Here is a 17,063-nt window from a genome sequence, read left to right as displayed (position 1 = left end):
TCAGCCATTAAGTAAAAGCAGGGGTGGAATGAGCATCATTTGTCTGTTGCCAGCTTCTCTCAACTGGCTTTCATTTAGAGAAGGAAAAAAACCCCAATCATTGCTATCCAGGTAATAGTGAAATATATTTATTGTCAGCAACAGGTCAAAATGCAGAGATATGTTATTCACAGCAAGCTGACTTCACATTTTCTGAGCTAAATGCTGGATCCCTTTCCTCAATTATTCACATATGTTTTCTGGTTTCATAATAACCCACATGCTGTCCCCTAAAGAAAGCTTGCAGTTTACAGGCTTCATGACATTCAACTCGAATACGTATATCTGCTCAGCCATTTCTTGTTCCAGAAGCTGAGCCAGTGAATCTCAGAGATTAAATTAAGAAAGGTGCCAGTAGAAAGTGCATCCTGTTAAAATACAAAAATAAACAATTTACCCACCAAAGAGATTGCAAGTGAGGAAAGTTTTAATGATGCAGCTTCAGTGGAGCGACTTAAACAAGAAACAAAGCGAGCCCGATGGTCACACTGTAATAGCTAACCGATGTTTTCCCCCAGCACAAAATCGCTCGATCGTTCAGCATGTTTGGAGGCGGCTGCCGCTGTGTTCCAGCATAACATACTGCATTCCACGGTGAAATAGCATATATGTAACGTTACATGATAAATGGCCGCGCTTGCTGCTTAGCAAGTGCTCGGTAACTTTGATGTATGATTTTGTCTGGTGTGCGGCATGTGACAGCAGAATTGCCCGGGTAAACGAGTATGTGCTCTGGTCTGAACAAACACATCATTTCTGTTACAAGTGCCGGAGCTGCATGGCAGATGTCTGTCTTTCCTTCATGCTCTCTCTCTTTCTTCCATCCTCTCTGCTTCAGGCCTTCTGCAAAGCATATTACTTTTCTGCCCACGTAGATTTGGACTGCTTTTCTATCAGCTTGGTCGATGTATTTTCTTACCCCTTGAATTCTGCGTGGGTGCAAGGCTTCGTTCACCTTCAGAACAGCAAAGGCAAAATTAAAATAGCAAGTGTGAGCTGGCCGTGAGTAATGCCTCTTTGTACGCTGCTTCGGAGTTACCATATAACCAATGATCAGAGCCATAGGCAGGTTCTACAGCTGATCTGTAATAGAGAAGTTATGGTCTGTTACCCCATATAAAAAGCACAAGGATGCTGAGGGTGGAGTTCATCCAGGAAAAAGGGAGTTCAGTGGCAGTAGGCGTGCATGGAGCTGGATAAGGAGTAATTCGTGCAGTCAGGGATGTGCCAGGCAAGAAATTAGGGGTGGGAACAGCCATGGTCAGAAAGTCCCATTCCTGAAATCTCCTGCTCACGTCATCATTCATGTCTCATTTTCAGCTCTGTGACAGCAGGGAGGCAGCAGCTCAGGAGACGTCGCCATGATGGGTGACGCTGTTCTCATCATCATTACAAATTCCCTTGTCAGGCGTTGGATCCAGAGAACTGGGCTGCTCACCAGTGGAGGTTTCAGTTTCTGATAGAAAAACACAAACATTTTGAGAACACAGATGATGTTTGAGTAACCAAACCCCATGTTCTCCCTGGAAAAAAGTTCAGTGGGAGATTTTTGTCCAGCACCAAATACACTTTAAACCAAGATAGTTTAGTGATCCCCCGAAGATGAAAGACTGAGGAGTTTTGGATTCCCCTCCTCCCATACATCACCTCTGGGTGATGCCTCAGCAGTCAGGCGTTAAACAGTGTCCTGCCACTCGTGAGCCCCCGCACTCTTACAGTGATCACTTTCAAGTGTAATGCAGTAAAACCTCATATGATTTCCATATGTCCTGCTGCCTGAATATTTTGCAACTGATTCATGATGAAAAAACCTTATAAACACATTATCTTGACAGGACCAATTCTTGAAGTAGCAGGAGATACGATAGCAGAGACTTTGAAAGGAGGTCGTTATTATCCAGTAGCATTTTTCACTGTACATCTATGAAATTTATGTCAATGAGTCACATCCTTTGAAAAGAAAGAATGAAAAGTGCCCTGTAGGACAGGTGAGCTCCTCCCCAAGCCTCCCCATGACTATTTAGCTCCAGAGCTGCTTGCAGCCCTGCCAGCAAGTCTATTAGCTGAACAAGCCACAGATCCAGATGCCTCGGCTGGGAAAGAAAATGATCCAAGCTTCGACATATGGGTTTTGCTACAGCTGTAGCCGCAAGCGCTGACTCCTTTGCTGGAGGACACAGAGGGGCCAGATGGAAAGAAAAGCAACGCCGCCACTGCTGCCCACAAAACCGGACGATTCGAGGCAGGCGGCGATGAAACGGCACGCATATTCCTGACAGCACGTAACTGGCCGCGAGAGCACGGCGCCGGGGGTGACACGGCTCCTGTGAGCTCCAAGTGTCGTGCACAGGATGCAAAAGCCTCAAGGTCTGCCAGGCTGGGCCTCCCAAGCATTCCTTACAAGGCTTCAAGTTGTTTTGTTTAAGCTGGGAACATCTCCCTCCTCCATGATAAAGGACTGATTTTGATGCTCAAGATTGGTTTTTTTTCCAAAATAACAACCTGTTTTTTGGTGTCCATTCTGATACCCCTTAGAGGGATCTGCTTTCTGGAGCAGGCTGAGCAGATGCTTCTCTGTAAACCTCTGCCTGGAGCCTTGGAGCCACTATCACAGCATCGTGGATTGTAACTGGGACTGTATCTCCGGAGCCGTTCCTAGACCGGTCTGTCAGCAGAGTAACATGTTGTGTGCACCTGCCACACTTCAGAGCTGTGGGAGAACCTGTGTGGCACAGGGAGCCGGGGCAGCAGTCCAAGAAGAGGACAATCTGGAGCAGCAGCACCAGGCTCGGCAGCTCTGCCCTGCTCATGGAGGCTCTGGCTCCTCTTGCTTCAGTACAGAGCTGAAACCCCAGCAACAGCCTCAGCTGTAAACAAAACTGATGGTTTATGGCCTCATCTCAAACACAGCATGGATTTCTGCTGCATGATCCAGTCCTGGTTGGACCTGTCTGCCTACTAATGCTTTGCAGGTTCATTTAACCCCTCCTGACTTCGTACCCCACTTTCTTCCTGTGAAAAGCAGCAAATGTTCCTCTCTGCACCTGACATCAAACGTAAGAGGTGCTCAACCTCTCCAAAGCAAGATATTTCAAAGGTATCTTCTGCAGTGCCCAACCTGGAATTATCCCCAAACGGCATAATTACAAAGCTGATCAACAGCTGAATGACAGAGCTAGTCTGGAAACCCCATACACTCACCCTAGTAGGTGTCATCAGACCTGGATGATCTAGATCCAGATGTAGATGGAGGACTTCAAAAGCTGAAGGAGAAGGGGAACAAGAGACCCTTGGCCCTAGTCACTGGTCCAGAGCATTTCTCCTGGGCACCGACAGACACAGCTCTTGTAGATGGCACACAGCTGACCTGCCTTGAATCCAGGTGGGATTTGGTGTTGCCCTGAGGTCACAGGAGCTCAGCTGATCTCTTGGATTCCTATAAAGAAATTTTGGGTTAAGTTAGTGAATCTGTGAGAAGAGCCCTTCTTTATATGTCTCCTTCCTGTGTATTTGCTTCCCATCTAACTGAAGTGCATCCCTACCTTTAACTGGGAATCTGGAAAGATAACTAATGCGAATGGGGGAATAATGTTGCATTAACTGCTCAAAGCACCTGGGAGAAGCTGGTTAGATTGCATATTTTCAGTGTGAAGGCTCCTTCAGCTCCTTGTGAATTTGTAGTAAATCAGCACTTCATAATAAGAACAAATGTTTCATTCTCACTTAAAAATTACTATGGCTAGAGGCTTGTAATGTGTAGTTTTCATGCAGGGGTTACATGACGGGAACTTAAATCTGTTCCATTTTCATCTATAATTTAAAATGTGTCATTTTGATCGATGAATTAGTAAAGGAACCCAGGATAATTTTGAAACTACCAGCTTAGTAAAGTTGTCTGACCTTGCAAATAACCTTTCCAGTTTAGAAGCCTTTAATAGCTTAACTATTAGCTAATCTCCTGGGAAACTTTTTCCCTGGGCAAAAGTAGTATGGAAATATAACACCAGTAATAAGGTTTCCATCTTTCTTCTATCTTGATCTTTTTAATTAATTGCCACTCAGTAAAAACATAAGACTGGGAGGCAGGGGATAAAAATCCTTGCAAGGGGAGGGCAGGAGTTAACTGTAGGCTGTTTCTATCCTTTACCTGCCTTTTTTGCATAGATTCATTAGGTGCTGAAATATATTAGCAATTGTTAAGGCATAACTGCTGCTTGATTGCTTGACACTTTTGGCTGAAAGCTGTGAAATAGATCACTTTGTAATGGAAAAAAGCTGCTCCTGCTTATAATGAGCAAACATTTTAAAACCTTGAATGCTTTGCAGGGCACCTCAACAAACCCCTGAGAGCTTTTGTGTTACAGTTGTGTTGTAGTTGGGGTTTGTGGGTTATTTCTTTCTGGGGAAGGGCAGTGGTTTTTCTAAGGACTGCAAATATGTGATTTGTTAGAGGAAAAGCAGAGTCCTGTATAAGTGAGGAGGATAGGGTGGAAATTTGTGGCCCAGGTGAAACGTGGACTAACACCTAGTCTAAAACAGGTCTCGAGTTCCTAAGTATCCTACTTAGCTTATTTTTCCAAAGTTTCTAGTGCCATTTTATCTAATGGCCCTCTAATATAAGTATTATGCTGAATCGATGAGAAGTTCTCCATATAGCTTTACCTGCCTGATAAAGGGGCTCTCATTTTACTTTATGGGCATTTTGCACTATGTTTTTCCATGCTGTCTGGGGAAAAAAAAGAAAATCTGTTTTCTAAGCTAGCAGTGTGTGACCTTTTCATTGCCCTAGCTCCCTGCCGGCCCAGCTCCAGGTTCAGCTGATGGCAGTCCTCCTTCCAGTAAGGACAGGGCATCACTGTGCCAAGCACCCAGGGAGGCCTTGGGCGTCTGCTGTGCTTCAGGTGTTGCTATCCCCACTGCGTTTCACCCTTTTAACCTTATTAACTATTGCTGTTCCAGTAATAAGAAACCTGAGGCATGCAACTGAAATGAAAGGTCCTTTCAAACCACAAATATGAATGTTTCCATTTAAAAAAAAAAAACAACACTTTTTTTTTTTTTTTTGTATGTGTGAGTGAATTGCTTAGTGAGACCTACGCTTATTTGCAAGCGTTCTGCATCTTTTGCTGGGAGAAAGATCATCCACCGTGATGAAGGCACAGTTTACATTGCAATAACATGGCTCCTAGATGAAGACATAGAGAGTTTTGATGCAAGGGAATGGAACCACGGGGGCTTCCCTCAGGCTTATCTTTAGCTGCTGAGGTTTATTTTGCAGGTCTGGACTTCAAGCTTTTTGGCTACGTGAGTGAAGGTAAGTCCCTATCTCAGCACGGTGCCATGAGCAGCATCTGCTCTGGCACCACGCGTCTAGGCTATCGATCTCTAAACATCTCCTTCCCCGCTGAGACTGTGCAGATACCAACACATGTGATGGAGTGAGCGCAGGGTCCTGCTCTGGGGGCTCTGTTTTTAGTGAAAATGAGCTTCATCCTTGCTCAGCGACTGGTGTTGCCTGGTGACCCTTGAACCAGCACTTAAGCCCCTGGAGCACAGAAATTAGACTTTAGTCTGGAAGGACCTCTGCTCCAACAGATGACCTGTTATTTTATCTTGAACAGCAGCAGCTGCGGAGGAGTGTTGGCACATGGCTTTTAGAGCTAATCACTCATGCTCTTTGAGGAGAGCAGGAATTTCACTCCCTCCCCCTCCAGCAACCTGGGACTTTATTGCATGTCTGGATCATTTCAGGCTGATCCTTCCTTAACTTTTCCTATTTATTTCCCCCAGGCTCAAACTTCTGATACAATCCCTGGGCCTCGCAAGCACGCGTTGATGGAGGCTCTCCACTCGAGCCCATTGAAGCTAACCCCTTCCCTATGGCAGGTCCCCGTTATCCCTCTCCATAAGCCACTTGCCATGTGTTTCATCCTTCTGGGATCTCCCCGCTGAATCCTGAGTCTCCCATACCAAAATCCCGTCTTCTTGCCTCTTTCACTACCATCATTCATCCCTGATGACGCACAGGCAGCAATCCAAGGAAGAGGTGAGAAGAAGCAGCTCCCTGACTTCCTTTCTCTCCCATCAAACCTATAGAGGAAGCCTGAGGCTACAACCAAATTAGAGAACGGAATCTCCATTTTTTCATATCCTGAGGCTCCTAAATATTTGCTATTTATTCGATCCAGTTCTGCTCTACCTAACAAGGGCTCCCCGCAGGGACTGAAGTGCGGGGTAGCAACATACAAGCTGGTGCCACAAGAAAATGACAAATGTCATAGCTAGCTGAGAGAGACTGAGATTCAAACCAAGAGCCCTTGTGATTGAACAGTGGAAAGACGTTGGTAACGTGCCCAAACTGCCCCCAAAGCTAACATGGGAGCAGTGGTGAACAGGGTGAGCCCCATGGCTCCTCCAGCCTCCCGCCTCTCCCATTAAGTCAAAATCAGCTGTAGGGTCTCTCCAGGGCTGCTGGTCACCACCTCCATCCATCAGGAGGTCTGGGCTGGTGGGTCAGACCCTGAACTGGTTCCTCCAAGCAGGTGTTGACGGCAGGCTCGTTCCAGCCCTCGTGATACCGCCATGGGGGCAGAGCTCATAGGCTCCCAGTGCGCAGGATGAGACCCTGTGAGAGGAGAAGCCGGTGCCGGTGTGACCTCCTGGTCTTGCTGACTGTGATATCGGATGAGGTTACTGGAGACAGAAGAAATAAGCCTGTTGTGTGTGTCCAGAGAGTTTCACAGTGGTGTATCTCCAGCATGGTGGCTGTCACTTCCTCCTCTAATCTACCACCTTCAGGGTGATCCTGCACCTCTATCCCTGGACCATTTGCATCCAACAGTGTGCGCCCAGGCCAAACACTGCATGCACACACAGAGCGTTCTTGGAGGTCCCTGAGCTAATGGGACTGTACCTGTCCTCATAGCAAACTGCCCTGCAACCCACAGAAAAGCCATTTAATGAAAACACTGGACTGTAAAGCTCCTGTCTGGTTTGGGACATTGCAACTGCAGAAGAGAATTCATGGCCTCTCGCAGAAGACTGCACTCAAAGTAAATAATATTATTTCAGAAAACAAAATTCATTTTGCAGCCTGAGACCAACTGCAACAGGATACGAAGCAGGGGGAAAAAAGTAAAAATGCATTGCCCCGGGGGCTATTTATTATTTATACACCACTGTGCCTAGATAAACTCCTCCTTGAAAGAGTAGGGTGAAAATAATTCTGCAATGTGAAAACAAACTACCTATTTAAAGTGATTTTATGCCTGAATGGCCTCATTATAAAAACAGTCTGTGTGCAATAACTTTTTACCTTTTTCTACATTATCCAATGAACTGCTTTTTGTCACTCTCACCAGTTTCAGTGCTTTCATGCAGCCACCTTGGTGGAAAGCCTCCGCGGTTTCCTTAGAAACGTCTTCCTTCCTGGATGTTGACCCATGGTGGTTGAGGCAGCTAAAACCCTGGAGAGGTCCTGTTCAAACAGGAAAGAGCAGACAGTTTAATAGCCAGCTTTGCAGCTCTGTTCCTCCACAGTTTACAGTAGTTGGGAACTATAAAAAAAAAAATCATAACGAATGTTTCTTTATTTTACGGTCAGCTTTGTGCTGGTGTTTTTGACAAAAGCTGAATATGTAGCTCACGGGCTGTTGTCGGGCAGCGGTGGGGTAGAGGTGGTTCACTTGCAAAGTGCTGGCACTTGTGAGACAGCTCCCCATGTGCAAATAGACTTTGTCCTTTGGAAAAAATACATGCTGTTGAGCTTATAGGTGCAGTCATAAGTCAGTAGCACAAGGGAGGCAGTCTGAGACGCCATAAATAACATCACCTTTCAAGTGTTTTGCAGTGCTCATACGTGAATGCTCTGCAATGTCTGAGCAGGAATAACAGTCCAGCAGTCCGTGAGGAAGCTGGGAAAAACACTTGTCAGGCCGGGACATTATGAAACCAGCCTTATCTCCAGCTCTGCTCATGGCCAAACAGCCATTCCCAGGGACAGCTGCCCACCTCGTGTTGATCACTGACATTTGCATTACTGGAGATGTTGCTGGCAAACTTGGAGGAAGCTTCAGGGTGATCTTCATGTGAAGGGACCTGGTGAGACCTTTCTACCATGCACCTCCCACAGAATCATCCCCACCCATCTAAGACATCATCCAGAGCAAGCCAATGGGCAGGTCATGCAGGTGTTTCAGATTTGCTGTTTCCTTGCATTTTCATTCACTTCCAGAGGAGCTCATGAAGTCTTTCAGCTACGCTAAGACCTGGGCACTTGGCGCTGCGTAAATACTGATGGCATCGTTTGGCTGCTAAATCTATAGGGAAATCTTGGTTGCAAGGGCTGGGCATAAGCAGAGAGAATCAACACAAAGAGGGAAAAAAAGGAGAATTGTAATTAACAACAACAAAAATAAATTACGCAAGAGTGTTTCTCTTAAAGTTTTTAATAGCAAACATTACAGACAGCAGCTTTTTCAAGCCAAACAGGAAGGAAAACAAACAACTACAGCTAATTCACAGGCTTTTAGAAGTCAGGTTATCAACCAGGGACTCACAGACAGGAACTGATGAAGCACAAATCTCCAGGGAAACAGATGAGGTTTTGAAAGAGCACAAACACACAAAACCCCAAGATGTACGTACATTCATAAATAAGCCCAGGGAAGAGCTGGACACCTGATTCCCAGGCTGAGGGTTATGAGAGTCTGAAGGAGGGAAGGAGAGTCTGAAGACTTGATCCACACTGTTAAAATCTGGAAATGGTTGGGGAAGTAACTTGGGTATGTACAGATCTTGGATAAGACAGATAATATCAGTGAGAGTTACTGGCCTGGATGTGACAGCAGAAGAGGAGGCCAAAGAAAAGCTGAAGAATATCTAGAAATGTGGAGGCTAAGTGTTAGGCAGCTCCATCCTCTCCAAAGGACAACGAGTTATGGAAGAGCTCTCCACAGCACTGCACACAATCTTTAGGGCCGAAACACTGCTAGTAAGTCATATCAGCAACTACAAGGCTCTTGAGGGATCCTGAGCTCCGCTTCAGGATGACCTGCCGCGGGCCGAGCTGCTCTTACTCCTTTCCAAACATCTCTCAACCTCCAGACAGTTTGTATTTTCAATGACACAGTGATGGATAGAGATTAATACCTACAGGCAAGAGTTAAACAGCCTCTTGGTGATGTGTAAATTAGCAAGTGGACAGTTGCCCCAGAGAGAAATGGCAAACAAATATTTATTAGTTTTTTCAAAGAACCGCAGCCGTAAAACTTTGTTGTTTAACTGCAGAAGTGTTTGTGTTTTTACTGAAACCAGTGCTAAAGGTGATGTCTTTATTCCTAACTGAGGTAACATCTGTAACTCTGTGATTTACTGCCTCCAGGTAACAGAAAAAAAACCCAACCCTAGAATGTCTTTTAATGTACATTGCTCTTGCAGTATATTAGGAAGATGCCAAGAAGGAATTTAAATACCATTTTACGTGAGCAAAATTACTGTTGATTTCACTAAAATATCTGATTTTTGTGACTGCTGTGCTTTTTATCAATCACCCACCTCCTGGGCAAAGAGCTCTGGCTAAACGATGATGTAGTGGGACAAAGAGTGTAACAAGGAAGGTGACAGGGAGAGCACGAGCATTGGAACGTGTAATAGGGGTTGATACTAGATCCAATATTGTTGAACAATCCCGTTAGCAATCTGGAGGATGGGACGCAGAACACCCTCAGCAAGTTTGCAAATGACACGGAATGGGAGGAGTGCTTGGTAGGTGTGCCACCCTTCAAGGGGACTTTGAAAGCTGGTGAAATGGGTCAAGTGGAATCTCATGGTGTTCAACATAGGGAAGTGTTGAGTGGGGAGGAGTAGCCCCATGCGTGAGGACAGGCTGGGCATGAGAAGCATCTTGGCCAAATAGCATCTGAGGGTCCTGATGGACACCAAGCTGAACGTGAGGAGCCAGAGATGTACCCTCACAGCAAAGAAGGCCACCAACATCCTGGGCTGCATTAGGAAGAGTGTTGTCTTCAGGTTGAGGGATGTGATCCTTCCCCTCTACTTGGCACTGGTGAGACACATCTGGAGTGCTGGGTCCAGTGCTGGGCTCCCCTCTCAGGGAGAATATTCTGCTAATTTCAAAACACAAAAGAAAGTTTGATGATGGTTACTCTCTGCAAGAATTTCCCGGGTCTGCAGGGAAGATGGGGGTTTTTATCTTTCTGTGGGGAAAAGATGTAGCTACTAGTCTGTGGACAGTGAGGAAAATAAATTCTTTTCTGTATGCATGAGTGAACAGTGGCTAAAGTATTTCACTGCTCCGTTCTTGCTAATTCACCTTTCAGCTGAAACTATGACAAAAAAAAAAAAAAAGCCATCCCCACAGGAAGACTTCATTTTTCTGGGAAGACTCGAATTAGCACAAATTAAAATTCTATTTGCATAATTCACTTGAAATTCTAATTGCAATGCTTTTGCAATCTTAATTACACCATTTGTTCCTCATTTAATTGCGTAATTCTACTGAATCAAGTTAAAAAGGAAAAGCTGCTGTATGACTTTCTTATGAGACACCTCAGCCTGTGTAGCTGCTCCTGGGAAGTTTTGAGCGTGTGTCATCAGGCAGCTGGTCCCAGCCTCCTGAGGCTATATATCCTCTGTTCTTCCTTAGGACACATGAGTATGAACTTCAAGAAGCCCTCTATGCCCCACCAAAAGCCAAGGTGCCTTCAAGGACGATTTTTCAAAATGAGAAGCAAAAGAAGGGGAGGAAGAAAAATAACTCCAGGATGAATTTAGATGAGCTGTTATTAATGATGAAAATTCCTTTATTAACCCCTCCAAATCAGCTTTGCTGTTGCTGGAACAGGGAGGGGAAAGTTGTACAGATAACTGAAATGCATTAAAGAGACAAACTCCATAGTCTTGTGCAGAAAGTCGTGCCACATCAGATAAATCGCTATGGACTATCTGCACGTTTATGGTGCTCTTATATAAAATAACTGGACTGTCACCCACGGAGCGACTCCACTTTCCAGGAGTGCCAAATCTGGAGCTGAGTGACTCAGTCTGAAAGTCAGATCAGTTTTACGTGGCCTCTAATCCCCCCAGACTACTTTCCTCCATGAAGACTACTGCTTCATTAGTACAGAAGGTGAAGTTTATAGCAACACCAAAGTCCATTCTCATATGTTATCTTTGCCTAGAGAATAGGACTTCTGACATAAACCTGGAAGGTAGTTCAAAGCCTTGCTGCATAAACACACATCCATTTTTTGTACTTTAGGAATAGGTAATGTAAGAGTTGAAAGGTGAAGGTTATGGCAGTTCGTGTTTATTTCACCAAGAGCCAAGAGATGGGAAACATCTGGCACTTACACACCACGCAAGTCTTAAAAACAAAGAGACCTAGACTTTAGTCCGGCTGAGCAAGCACTGGGATAAAAGCTAATGACAGGCTGCTTATTTAAAGGGATCATAATACAGAACAGCCATGTAGGGAACCAGGGAGGATTCAGGAGGGGGAAAATGAGGGGAAAATTTAGCTTTGTATTTCCAAGTTAAGGGTCAAAGCCTGACTTCAGTTACACTCCAGTGTCAATCCTGACCTGCAGGCCTTAATACAGCATGTAGGACCCTCCAGATTTCACCCGTTCCTGGTTTCCAACATGACCAAATCTCCAAAGCAGTGCTCAGAATTGCTGCTGATGTGTTTCATGTGTGACGATGTGGAAGTCCTCAGGACCGATTGTTTTCGTGAAGGTGAGAGGAGAACCTGAGCACAGAAGTGACTCACAGGGATGTTAGTGTGAAAAGCTCATCAGCATTTCTTGGGAACGATGGAGGTGCTCAAGCACATTGCTGTGGCTTCCCTGGAGCAGATCTTCACCTGCTTTGCATCTTCTTCAAAGGCTTGCCCTGAAAAAAGTGTTTTGTAGAGTGGGGCTCCCTCTTTTAGAAAAATCCCTGACTGAACATGTTCATTTATTGTGGCAGCTCCTCTTCAAAACACGTCACTTCTCCCATCTTCATTACTCAACCCACAGAATAAAATGGTCTCTTCAGCAGGATCCATTTTGACAAGCAGAGATTTACCCAGAAACTGAAGAGTGATGATGCTTTTGCCCCTTCCCCCCTGCCCATTGATATTGTACAGGCCGTGATGTGGATGGGCTGCATGGTCACCCCCGGCCTCCTCAGCCTCCTGACTTTGCCTAATGTCCCATCCACATCCTAGCAGTTACATGGGAGCTTCATCTCTCACCACAAAACAATAAACCATGTAAAAGGAAAAAAAATAGAATTTGTTCATGATATGTTATCCACATGTCTTTTCTCAGGCAAGAACACATATGCTACAGCCATGCTGTTTCTTTCGTAGTCCCCTACCCGCTGCTTTGATGACCATGTGAGAACCTTAGAGCTAAGGAGAGCTCCACTTCTTGCTTTTGGCAAGGTAAGTTTCCAATCCCAATCCCTCAACAACACCAAGAATTAATATTTAACATATCTCCAGAATAATGAGGAAATGTGGTTCCTCCTTCTAAGATCTTAGAGCTTACTATTGAAAATGGAGCATCCTCTACTTGTAGCAGACATGCATGAAACTCTATAACATGCTGGTTTTTCAAAAGACCTGTCATAGGTGTACAACTAAGCAGCATAAAACCTCTTGATCCCATAACATGTGATAAGGAAACAATGGTTACTGCCATAGAAAGAGATTTCCAAGGGTAGCTATGTGACAGAAGCTCAAGTGTTAATTCTTACTAAGGCTGTGGTTTGCACCCAACTGTAAGATTTGTGGTATCATACCACCAGTACCATGTGCCAGATGAGCAACAAGCTGCTAGAGCATAGACAAACTCCAATTAATGGTTCGCATTTGTCAAAAAAAAACCCCCAAAACCAACCAAAAAAACCCCCCTTTTATACCAGCAGATTTTTTTAGTGTATCAGTATTGTCTTAACTTTACGCTGGACCAGCTATCTTCTGCCTTTCCACAGCAGGGGTGCAGCTAGCACAGAAGTATAAAGCTAGTATAAATTCCATATCATGTCCCCTGGCTAATTTGACAAAACACAATCATGTGTCCATGCCTGATCCACATTAGATTTATAGTCCTGGGTGAGCTGGCAGTGCACAGATCTGGTATTAATAATCCTGGAACCACAGCCTAAATCTATTAGCTGGAAGCAGTAATACGATTCTTAATCCTATTTTGTGTCAGAGCAGATAACTGCAACCAAGATGGAGCAGAAATTACATGTTTCTGCCTGGCTAAACTTGCCCTGAGTCTGAGCTTTTGGAGAGTTCGAGCCGCTCCAGGTACTAATCTTAAAACTGATGTTTTGGGGGCACTTTATGGGAATTGAACCTAGAAATCCAAGACCCCAAAGGTTGAAGATTTTTCCTGTAAGAAATGGGCTCCTTTTACTTGAAAGACTCTTATATCCCATGCAAAGAAATGTCATCTATGTTTGAGAACCCACCATTAGAGCAGGATGAAAGCTTACGTGCTTAACATAATTTGCAAGCATGGTAAAGGTTTGGAACAGTATTCATTGAAAACTTAATGAGACCCGTACTGCAAGAGTCCACCGTAAAAACGCAGCTCCCTTCCTTAGACTGATTTGCCCATACTAAATATCTGAAAATCATAATCATGCTGTTTCCTCAGCAATTAGACATTTTTATATACTACATTTCTTTAATAATACTAAAACTTTTTTCTTTATTTAAAAAAGCCGTCCCCTTAGAAACACATTATTAAATTACAGTTTATAGCTTTGCAGTGGGGTAAATTATGGTTCTTTTATTAAAGTATTTTAAAGACTGGAGTTTTACCAACATGTTGCTCATTGCCAATAGTTGGCCAGGCCCATGAACACTGCAAAGGTGCAAGCTGCATCTCACAGAGTCCTTCTGCACTCCAGGAGGGAATTTATGCTTGGTTTTCCAAATAACAGGGTATCACAGAAAGCACGTCCCACGTGACTCTGAACCTCAGATGTATTACACCCATCATCTATGTTGGGGGTGTCGTATTTTCTTCCTCACAAGCATCAAGAGGTAGTTAGACCCTAGGAGGAGGCTGTAGCGTGTTGTTGTTCTTATAGCATTGTTCTTATTGCATTAGTTTGTTTGCTTCTTTGCAAATGACCCTGCTTCTCCACAGCTGCCGGCCCGCCAGGAGATCCTCTACTGGAAGTGCTACACATGCTTACCAAATCGAAAATCATAAATAAAGTATTGGCAACATCCAGGCTGCATAAAGACGCAATGACAACGCAAACTCATGTCACCGGTCCAGCCATGCCAAAGGACCCACTTCTCCTCTGTGTTTCCCTCCCTGGAGTTACACTGATGTCAAACTGACATCAGGAAAAGGAAAATCATATCCCAGATACTAAACAGAACACTTGGGCCTTGCTTGGAGTCAACAGCGCATTTTTCCACTTCTGCAGGCTTCTATCTGTAATTGATAACTCTGTGCTTCTGTCATTGTGTTTTCTGATGTTAAATTGCACTGCGAGAACAGACTTGCACACACGTGCGGTCGTGGAGCCGAAGCTCCAACAGCCTCGCCGGGGGCTGATCCTGCGGGGTCTTCTGCTCCGAGCAATTTCTGCGCACGGCATTTGGCACTGAAACAGGAAATTAAGGGCTGTAGGAAAGCAACCTTTGGCCTTTAATTCACTTTTTAATAAAATCATTAAAAGAAACCTACTCCCTGCCAGACATTATGGGAAATTGCTTTAATGATACTTTCAAGCAAAACACATTCACTCAGCTGCATGCATGGCTTGCTCAACAGCTTCAGCTCGCTTATTTGTGTGTTTGCAGTATGAAAATGGTTTGAATTATAAAGTCAGGCTAGAAAATTTTATATGAACCAGGCCATGATAACAACTTGAGGCCAGGTTCCATCCATTATATACTTTTTTAACACGTAAACAACAGTTATAAAGTTTTTCTAGAAAAGATCAATAAGTTTGAGCCAAAGACAAGCATCAACAACATGAAAGGACAAAGAGAGCAGAGGGGTTTTGGGTCTTCCCGGTCTCTATTGGAACAAAATGTGTGCCCTTAACTGCACAAGTGATGGGCACACAGCAAAGCTTGTGGGAGCACAAACCCATCTGTCCGCAGCTAAAAGCCTCGGGCTGTAGCTCCCGATCAGGCTGCTCTCCATTGACTTTCGAGTTTGCCATTGCACGTTTGTGTAAGCTCTTGCAAAAAAATTTATGGCATTCTTGTACTAACGAAGAGGCAAATCTTGCTTTATAATTGTTAAATTCTTAACTTACCACTTGGGCATGTATAAATCTATTTAAGAAATTGTCTTAACTGAACTGAGCCTATGGATAAGTGGATGATTACTGAAGACACCTTAAAATTTACAGGAGAGATCTGTGCTAAACCTAATTAATTGTTTAGTTACAGCAGTGAAATTTTAAAAGACTGAATAATTTCTATCTAGTGTAAAATTGGCCCTCATGTGCTTTGATTCTTTCTTCCTTTCTTTCCTATTGTATAGAAAAATGTTAATCAACAAACCTGGTAGTCAGTTTTCTACAATCAATAAATTCTAAACCCAAGCCACAGTAGCTTTTATGTCTGTACGTTGTAAAAGTAAATTTACATCATATGTCAAACATTACACATGAAGACAAAAACAACGTTGATTTCTAGTCCTAAAAGATATATGCGTATCCATAAAATCAGCAAGCTGTGTCCTGAATACAGCTGGATGATCATACTCCGACCAAATGGCTTTTTGTCTAAGACTGGAGATCTGTCAGACTCAACTGTTTTCCAGAACTGCATCTGTTTCAGGGAGCTTTGGGGAAACGCAGGACGAGCCCCTGGTTTTCTACCAGTCCTGGGGCAACCCAAATTTTCCTGCTGCCTGGGCTGTGGAGCAGCCAAGGGGTCATGCCAGGTTCCCAGAGGCTCCAGGACAGCAAGAATCGAGCCCAAATCGGAGCTGTGCTGCACACCCCTCCACGGCAGAGAGCCAGGCAGCCTGGTGAAGTTCGGTCACCGGAGGGAAATGGCAAAGGAGGAAAGACCCAGCTGTGCTAATTAATCACGGGATGACTCGATAGCACCAGCGTGATCTTGAGAGAAGCAGATCTGAGCCTGGCGAGAGGGACTGAGCCGACACAAGGGAGCAGGGAAGCCTTTGCGAGACACTTTGATAGGAGCCCGTCGGGGATCCGGCGTGCATCGCTGTGCACCTTCCAGGCAAGGCCAATCCCAGCCAGAAGAAATGCAGGAAAAGGGCAACTAGAAAGACAAGGGAATATGCAGCCTTTCTTACCACACAAAACTTAAAAACCTGTGGTACCTCTAGCCTATTAAAATGAAATCTAAGAAGGACAAAATATCTATCTAAAGATATATTGGAGAAGAGCAGCAGAAAGAAAACATTGCTTTGATTTAAAGAGCAAATGTGGCACAAGAAGGCTGGAGTATAATCTCTGCCCATAATTACACAAACGTGCAAGGAGCTCCACTGACCATAGGGAAGAACGGTCAGCACAGTTTTAAGGTTCGTGGTTTTTACCCCAACATGCTGCAGGTGGCAAAATCTTCTCACAATGGCCATAATTATTTACTTCTTTTTTTTTTTTCCCCCCAAAACCAAAGATATATTGCTACTCATCTTTCCAACTCCAGGACCCCACACCTTGGTGGCTGGGGAGCACAGCAGAAAGGGAAGAGGTTGAACCAGAAAAGACCTGTTTGTGGGCTCTTTGTTAGTGGGAACATCCTCTGTGAAAAAAACACTGCTTCTGGAGAACACACCATGACAGCATTTCCAGAACATTTTCCACTGTTTTCCAATGACATGACATTAGTTTATTTGGGTGGACTCCTTTCTTTGGCTAGTTATGTCCTTGTTCTTGGCTGGAAACCTCCATGGATGAGTAAGGAAAAGAACGCCACCTATTCCCACAAGTAAAGAGGCTTTTTGAGCTACAGTCTTTAACAAAGAAAACCCCTGTGTACCTTTCTCATG

General features: G+C 44.4%; 1 long non-coding RNA gene across 2 annotated transcripts in view; it reads right to left on the bottom strand.

The window, feature by feature from the left end:
- Positions 1 to 150: 150 nt before the first annotated feature.
- Positions 151 to 17,063, bottom strand: part of LOC129209655 (uncharacterized) — a 342,277-nt gene continuing 325,364 nt past the window's right edge. The window contains exons 5-7 of one of the 2 annotated variants that reach the window (XR_008578134.1): positions 7,355 to 7,516; positions 3,241 to 3,475; positions 151 to 1,495 (exon numbers count right to left, since the gene is read on the bottom strand). This is a non-coding gene — a long non-coding RNA (uncharacterized LOC129209655). The remainder of the gene's footprint in view (positions 1,496 to 3,240; positions 3,476 to 7,354; positions 7,517 to 17,063) is intronic. The other variant, XR_008578135.1, reaches the window with a different exon arrangement.

The sequence above is a fragment of the Grus americana genome, chromosome 8 (genome assembly GCF_028858705.1).
Source record: "Grus americana isolate bGruAme1 chromosome 8, bGruAme1.mat, whole genome shotgun sequence".
NCBI lineage: Eukaryota > Metazoa > Chordata > Aves > Gruiformes > Gruidae > Grus > Grus americana.
This window is presented reverse-complemented; position numbering and strand designations above follow the sequence as displayed.